Below are 8,706 nucleotides of genomic sequence, written 5' to 3' on the forward strand. Positions count from 1 at the left end.
TATAGTCAGAATCACAACAATAAAACGAGTTGCAATATTAGCATTACAAACTAAACATTCATCATTATTAGGCCATCACAGGCATCCAAAATTAGCTGCAGTGCTAGCAAGAGGCAGCGCATGTCCTGACCTGTTCAGACCGCGTTACTGCCGTTTCACCAGTAGGTGGCGTTTCACATGTAGGGCTTTCTCACAAACTGTCACTAACTCTGTCAGAGGAAAGGCTTCTGTAGAAGAGCTCAGAGCTAAATCAAACTACAGGTTGAAGTTTAATGGTGGTGGCGGTGAAGTCATGTGACCGTGGTGTTGTTGGTTTATAGCCTAACATGAGCTTTTTACTGCTGCTGATTGTATTTAGGCTTCAAACATCATAAAGTGGTGTTTATTTGCGAAGATTATTGTGCAATAATCCAAAAGCCAACATAGAAATCCCATTGGCTTTTTGTAGAGTGAACCGTGGCGATGCTAACTTCAAGGTTGATCTACAAAAATACATCACCCTGCAGTGCTCTATGAGGGCTTACCCAGCTAGCCAGCCAAGAAGACAAAACAGGAACATAAGGCTATTTCTTTGAATTAGTAACAAAATACTGAATTTCAAGTTGTAATCCATTACATTACTTGCTACTGAAAAAAGTATTCACAACACTGTCACATGCTACTGCCCAACACTGGTTCCTACAGAGCTGCATACAATTGTGTTCTATATAGAGTCTACCCTTCACATTCTTGTTGAATGATTGCAGGAAAACTTAGAGAGCAAGTTTCTCTGTGTTTGGACGCCAAGTTCACTCCTCCACAATAATGACACATTTAAGTCAGCATTCTCAGGGGCCTCTTATCTGTTTCTCAAGTTATCTTCATGAAGTTCTCGTTAATGCCTTTCCCCACTTTTACTCTCAAATTCATTATTTTTCCTACTAATCTCCAGAGTGGATAAAAACCTCTTAAATCCCTCAAAAACCATTGCTCGCAAAGTGTCTGAAAAAGAAATATTATTGCCTCTGTTAAATTAATACTCAGTGCCAATAAACTATTGATATCTTCACTTCTTCAAAGCTGGTCTGGCACCTGGGACAGCTGGGTTGGAAATTGAAAAAGATTTTGAGAAGAGGAAAAGAATCAGTTTAGAGCAAATTAAATTGCCATCTTGAACTCGTCTGGTAAGGATTAGTGCTTAATTGTAATTTGTGCGCCATGTCCCCGGCCATCGCCACAGTGTTGCTGTAAGTTGTCTGCCAGCCAGCGATAGAATACTCACTGCTCCTGCGCTCATAATAGGAAGAAGAAGAAGAGACTCAGATTACCGTCCGCAGAAGAAGCCGGGGGCGGCGGGGGAGAGAGGCAGTTTTGTTTTCTCCAACAGGTTTGACTCTTCACAAAATAACCTGCTTCAAAGAGTCTTTGCTTGTCACCAACTGTTTGCCTCATCCTCCGTTTTGCCCTCTAGAAGGTAGCGAGACAGGAAAGTGTATCAATTAAACACATCTAGTATTGTTAAGTCGCTCGTCAGAGGAGGACACATCTGACAGTCGACGTGTAGGAGTCATGTTTATACATGCAGAGATGAAATACAGAAACCTGTGTGTGTCTGTGTGTGTGTGTGTTTGTGTATGCAGTAAATGCAACATTATCACTGGCCTGAAGAAAACTTCCCCTGGCACGATGCCCACTGAAACACACTTTTTACTCACAGGTGTGATAACAACATGTGTTAAAACAGAAAAGTTTTGTGAGTTGTGTTTCTTGGTTTTTTTTTTTTTGGTTTTTTTTTATGAATCAAGACAAAACACATCAGGTGATATGGCGAAGGTGGTGTGCTCTGTTGGGAGAGTATATGAAGATACAGGAATATTTTGCCTGCTTGTGTGTATGAGGCCGATATAAATTTACATTTAAGAAAAGGATGATATGATAAAAAGAAAGAGGGAAGTAAGAAAATAAGAAGGTGTAAGAATACAAATTAGGCCTCATTTGAAAAAAAGTAAAGTAATGATAATGTATTCAAGGAACCAGACAGATGTAAGGCAGAGGTATATTCACAAGCCCAGAAATGAAGTTCATACACATCAAAACAGACTCAAAGTTGGAAAAGGGAGAAAGAAACAGAAAACCACAGAGAGGAAGAGAGGAAAATATCAACCAGGGAGTACGCACAGAAGGGAGACGAGGAAGAAGAAACAAAGAAAAGCCAGATAAGGCGACTGAAGAGGAACAGTGCCAAAAGGATAATGGGAAAAAAAAACTAACAAGAAAGGCAAGAAAGAGGGAAAAAAAAACAAAAACAAACAAACTAATGGAAAAAATAGATAGTGGAATAAAATGAAAAAGGGGAAAAGGGACAGAGAAAAAAAGTGTAATGGACTGAGAATGAACGTGAACATGCAGAAATGATTTGTTCAAAACTATCTCAGGAAATAAAGTAAATACGTGAACAAAGTAAATGTAGCTGTGTCTAAAATGAAAGCTTCAGGGGGATGAGTGGCCTGTAGATAAAAGACTTACCTGCTTTGGTTAAAGTGTGAAAAGTGGAAGGAAAACAAAACAGGTAGTCAAGAAAATAAAAGAGGAAGTTCTTCATACATGGCTGAACTGACGCAAGGATGTAAAAAACAAACCCATAGTAATATTTCATTGTTAATCGACCTCTTGTGGTCGTGGTGATTACAACGGGAGCAGACGAGGAAGTCAGGCGACGTAGTAAAAAAGCAAAAAGCAACAAAGACTGCGTTGGGAGGAGGTTTGGGTGGATGATGGATCCACAAAACACATGATGTTCACGCAGGAGACCACTGTTCATTTCCTGGTTAAAACAGAAATGATCGTAACCACGTTTTTATTAAAGTAACCATGACTACAAAGGTCCTATAATGTCAAAGAAGTATGCATTTTAACCCCAAGCACGATCTTTTTCTAAACCTAACCAAACCGTGACTGACCCATAAGCTGAACTGTGGGTTCATTATTATAACAATGACAACGAAGGTGTAGTACACCTGTAGGGACGCTATTACAGGAGATGGATTATTGCAGTTGTGCTTTTGATTTGACTAAATACTGGATTTAATTTTCCAAAAAGTAAAGTTGACTCCCAAAGAAAATGTTTGGAGTCAAGTGATTTAAACCAGTGGTTCTCAAACTTTCTCATGTCAAGGACTCCTAAACTGACACACATTAGACTACAGAAACCCAAATGATAAGATTTTTGTGTTTTATTTCAGAAACGCATGACCAAAATAGTCATACATTCTGTCATTGTTGAGTAGTTGTGGAAAGGTCTTGATCTGAATGTTGGATGATGGAAGAACAGACAGACAACCCAACACCCACATCCTGAGGACACAACACCTACAGGGCAGAATTCACCAAAAGCAGCCAGTATCTGTATCAACGAGACAATCTGAAAAATGTCAGTGAGTGCAGTCAGTGTACAGGTTCTCATGTACATGTTGGCATGTGTGTGTGTGTGTGTGTGTGTGTGTGTGCGTGTTGTATGTGTGTGTGTGTGTGTGTGTGTGTGTGTGTGTGTGTGTGATAGGGAGATTAGTTGTTGGGCATTCAATTCCACGCTGCTGACCTTACTGTGGCCTCTGCACTGCCATTAGCATCACAGAGAGCAGCTTTTAGAGGAAATCTAATCTGCTCTGCATTGGATCTGTCCACTTCAGAGCACTGCAAGATACACATCTGATATCCCCCTGCACTGATGCTCACACACTCACACACACACACAGATAAAGATAGACCCACATGGCAACAGATGCAGATACAATCAAACACATATAGACATACGAAGACACCTTTAAACATACATCTGCTCTTGCACAATTGCACACATGCACATGAAGTGCACACATGGAACTGTTTCAAATCCATACTTAAACAGACACAGACACACACACACACACACACACACACACACTCATAGCAACAGGTACATTGACTCAGCAGGCTGTAATTTCATTACTCATCCACATTCCCACAGCCTCCTTCACCACCTAATGACAGACTGTGGTTTTATTCTCCACACCCTCACTAATTTTGTCCTGGTGTGCAAGACAACAAACGCTCTAGAGTTTAAAACATGTATCTCTACTGGTACAAGGTGAAATTTGACCTCCTTTGGAGTAATTTAATGGCTTGAACTAGGAAGCGGAAAACAACCAATCACATCGACCCAACTGTTGTAATTATTGCTTTTGGTCAAATGTGTTTGTTGAGACCTCTTCTGCCACCATCCCACTGAAAAATTTCACTGATGTAGGATAAAAACATGGCTGCCAGTTAGGGCTGAGCGATGTGGACCAGAACCAGAAGAAGCAGTAAAACAGACATGGTTTCCATCCCTGTTTGAAAATATACAGTTGTACAATGTGTGAATTAAAAAAATATGAAATAAAATAGCCTATATTAAGTAAAAACTGGCCTATCTTACGTGATGCCTCCTTCCTCTTCTTGCAGCAGCTCCTGCACCAAGTCCACTGGTCCACAACTTGAAGTTTAGGGCTTCTCAAAGTTTGGAGCTGCAAAAACAAGAGAGCAAAGAGCAGGATTTTCATTTTATCAAAAGCAGCCTGACATTGGGGAGGCCACACAAATACAGCCATTTAACTGCAGTCAGTGGAGCAACCTGAGTTGAAAAATTCAGACAAAGACTAGGATGCTACCCCCAGCAGACCCAAAAAGCGTATCAGTTTTTCTGTTTTAAAGTAGTAGTTTTGTTTTAAGTACCTTAACTGCACATTTACAAACAAAAACAGCAAGAGGAAGTAAAGTCACTGGAGGTGTGGCGAGTGCATTTCAAAAAATAAAATGCTCCTAACACTTCCAGCAATGACCTCCAGCACTTCTCTTTCCAGGAAGGTGTCTAACTCTAACATGAATCCCCTCATACTAATATCAATGATTTTAAATTAACATATCAACGGAAAAAACATTATACCGGAAATGCTAACCCACATCCTTCAAAATAAAAGTCTGTGCTAAGATCCATACCATGTTCATAATACAGTGTAAAAACAGTGCACTGCTACACAGGCAAAAATCTTTTTTTTCAAACATGTCCAACATGTGACCAACAAGGTCCTTATATAGACTTAACCTGGTGTAAATATTTGTTCAGCTATTTATTGACGAGAACATATTAAATACTGAGTCTAACTTGTTCAAGAATAAACAAAATATTGGTTTTGTGTTTCAAGAGACAGTTGAGGACATTTTTGAGTCATAGACTTCTTTCCCATCCTTTCCATCCCAACTCAGAGACAATAGTAGATCTTGTCACGAGAACTTTAATTCAACCTTTTCTTTCCCCCAAAATGCAACAACTCTAACACTGCCAAATGAAGGAAGAAAATCAAGTTTTATTATTTCTTCATCCACTAATAATACACACTACACATTTATATAGATGAGCATTCCAAAAATCAATATTTGCATAATATAAAATCATATCACAGCCCATTAATTGATAATTTTGCATTCTCTCTTATCTGCTATGTTATCACAGAACCTGTTTAAAATTAAAGGACTTGATCAGACTAATTTAAAAACAAATAAATGGAATCTGTGTAACCAGTGGCTAAATACCCTGATAACATCAATAGTATATATTCTCTCTGTTCTCCTCAATATATTTCTTTGTCATAACAAGCTCAGAGGAATTAAGAGGGCTACAAAAATCCCCCCTGACCTTTCCTCATTAATTTTAATGGCATGTCTCATGGAAAGGGAAGCAGGAGTCGTCCCATATCTTCTCTTCATAAATCTCCAGAGATAATGCCGCTGAAGTGAAATGATATTGCAAAGACCTTTGCCAAACACCAATTTCATTATCTTACCATCTTGCATAAAATAAACAACACAGATCTGCAGTTAAACAGAGGCTCAGAGCTCAGCTTGTGGGAGGTGGGAAGCTGCAGCGAGGGAGTGAACTCCACATGACTTTAGCCAGCAGTTTGGTCCACAGCTAGAGGAGAAAGTTGCAGCAGAGATGGGAGATGATTAGGAAATTAGACCAGACCTGACCGGACCACAGACCAGAATCTATAGCCAGTGGGCGACAGTGGAGATACTTTGCAGTGTGAAAAAACTGGGTATGAGTGGATCCATGATATAAATCACCACACACATAGAAAACCATATTTCTTTACATAGTAAAACAAGTATTTATCTTTTTTTTTCCTCAGGGCACAGTTCCACTTCTGCCTGTCCTGCAATGTGATAGACTGAAATATGGGTGAAAGGTTTAGTTCTTTTACCAAGGCAAAGTAAATCCATGCAGAAATGTGCACTGTTGACTGATATGAAACTGTCCTGACAGTGTTGCTACTTGAGCGAACACCCATCCATCCATCCGTCCATTTTCCACCATTTGTCCAGGTCAACAGGCTAAGTAAGATAGATCATATGTCCTTCTCCCTAGATATGGGAAATTTCAGCATATTCTGGGTCTCCTCCCAGCTGGATCAGCATTAGCAAACTCACCTAAGAGGGACGTTCTGATCTCTGAAACACCTCAGGTGGCTCACTTTAATCTTGAAGGAGTGGTTTTATTCCAAGGTGCCTCCGAATGTTTGAGCTTCTCTCATTTTCTTACAGGCCATCCTGTAAAGGAGGAGGCACCTGTATCCACAGTCTCATTCTTTAGGTCATTACACAAAGCTCATTACCATATTTGAGGGTTGTAAATCGAGAGCTTTGTTTTCGGACTCAGCTATATCTTCACCACTCCAGACATTACTGCTGATGCAGCACCGATCCACCTGTTGCTTACACTCCGCCTTCTGTTGACCGTCATCCTGCTTCACTCTCGGCTGCACTGAATATGAGTCTGAAAAATTCAAATAAATCTGCAAAATATGTGATGAGGCGTAGTGCTTCAACTATCAGGGTATTACAATGCTCAGCCTTCCTGTGGCCTGAGTGCCTCCAGCTGATCCACAAACCTCAGATTCAGAGGGAGCAATGCAGATTTTTCCTGGTCACAGAACAGCGGACCAACTCTTTACGTTTGCAAGGATCCTGGAAATGTCATGGAAGTCTGTCCATTCAGTCTACATGAGGTATGTGAACTTGGTGAGGGCTTATGATTTTATTAGCAGGTATGCAGGCATGATTTTCAGTCAGTCATTTCACATAAGTGGGTGGCATTAATATTGTGGGCTCCAAAAGCCTGAGACCACTTTATGAATTCCGCAGTTCCAGACTACTGGTCTGACCAGGTACTTCAGTTGAGTTGTTGAATTTAGAGCCTAAAATTTAATCAAACGAGCTTAGAATGCACCAGCACCAAAGAGCACAGACAGACACAGTCAACCATTGGGTGTTGGCACAAGCAGCTAAAGGAGTTGATGTCACAAGATTAGAGCAAAAAGGAGAGTAAATATAGGACTTAATCAGTGACACGAACAGTAACTCCAATGGTAGGATGGAACAGCTGTTAGAAGTAAAGGTTGGCAGTTTTTTGATATCATGTTGGCCAAAACACCCCAATCAGGGCTGCCCCTTAGTGGTCATAAAGAAACCTACTGAAACTTCAGTCTTTTGATCTGTGAAACAATTTCTTAGGGTTAGACTGTGTTTATCCCAGTTCCTTGTTTTTCTCCTGTTTTCCCCCTCACTCATGTGTGTGATCCCTCTGTGTTTGTGTGTCTCGCTGGGAGTGGCTACACCTTCGCGCCTATCGTCCTGCATGGCTGCTTTCCATCCCGTAATCAACTACACCCACCAGCTGCAGTGTGTATCCTCCGGCACTTCACTCCACCCAATCGTGGTGTCTACCAAGCGGTATCTACGTTTTGGCCGACTTCAAGCCTCACAACTCATTTCCAAGTTCTTCTTGTAACCTCCCGTTTCCTTGTTGTTTCAGGTCCATGGCAACTCCGGTCACCACCTCCTGGCTCTGATACCATCCTTCAGCGCAACCTCTTTTAGCCGCCCCACTTCCCTCGGGTAAGCAAACCCTTCCCTCCCCACTATGATGAACTGGTTTTTGGTCCAACTATAATTGACTCTTACAATAAATTCTCATACCAAACTGCCTTCGTCTCGAGTCTGTGGTCTGCAGTTTGGGGTCCCAAGGAAATTATTCATTCTGCCATAAAACAATTTGCCTTATAGACACAATAAAATGTCTTTGTTCCAGTGAACCTTTAACACGTCCTCCCAAGTAAACCGAAATGACTACATAGGAGTGTACAAGTACAAGAATAATCACAACCACCCCCCCACCCCCCCACCCCCACCCCCCCCACCCCCCCCCCCCCCCCCCCCCACCCCCAAAAAAAAAACATCTTTTCACCTCTGTCTAACACCTCCCCTGCCCTCCTTCCTCTACTGTCTCATTTCCAGACCATTACACTGTTCTGCTCAGCTGAAGCACATCCATATATTCTTAAAGGGCTGGTTAAACTTAATCATTAGGCTAACAAGATCCTTGCCCTCCAAATGATCATCCTTGGAATTAGAGGGATTTGTTCTGGAAGGTGAGCCAGTAACTGGGATGAGAAGCAAAGAAGACGCTGAGACGCTATGAGAGGAGGGAACAGAGTTTTTCTCCATTTTATCCTTCCAACCACAAATGAACAGAGAAGCAAATTTGACATGTTTAATTGCTCAGAGGTCGACAACAGAGATAAACACATCCACAAACACACTTGCAAGTGAAGGCCTGAGCTCCCAAAACCTTAGCTTTCTTTGTTGATA

The 8,706-nt window shown here is 41.2% G+C and overlaps 1 long non-coding RNA gene across 1 annotated transcript; it reads left to right on the plus strand.

Annotated features, from left to right (window-relative positions):
* The first annotated feature begins 6,207 nt into the window (after positions 1-6,207).
* Positions 6,208-8,203, plus strand: LOC139614222 (uncharacterized). Its single transcript, XR_011686937.1, has 3 exons — positions 6,208-7,064; positions 7,733-7,788; positions 7,871-8,203. It is a non-coding gene; the product is annotated as an uncharacterized lncRNA (long non-coding RNA).
* Positions 8,204-8,706: the final 503 nt, after the last annotated feature.

The sequence above is a fragment of the Trachinotus anak genome, unplaced genomic scaffold, assembly GCF_046630095.1.
Source record: "Trachinotus anak isolate AG129_WGS33_773 ecotype Australia unplaced genomic scaffold, CSIRO_AGI_Tana_v1 ptg000033l, whole genome shotgun sequence".
NCBI classification, from domain to species: domain Eukaryota; kingdom Metazoa; phylum Chordata; class Actinopteri; order Carangiformes; family Carangidae; genus Trachinotus; species Trachinotus anak.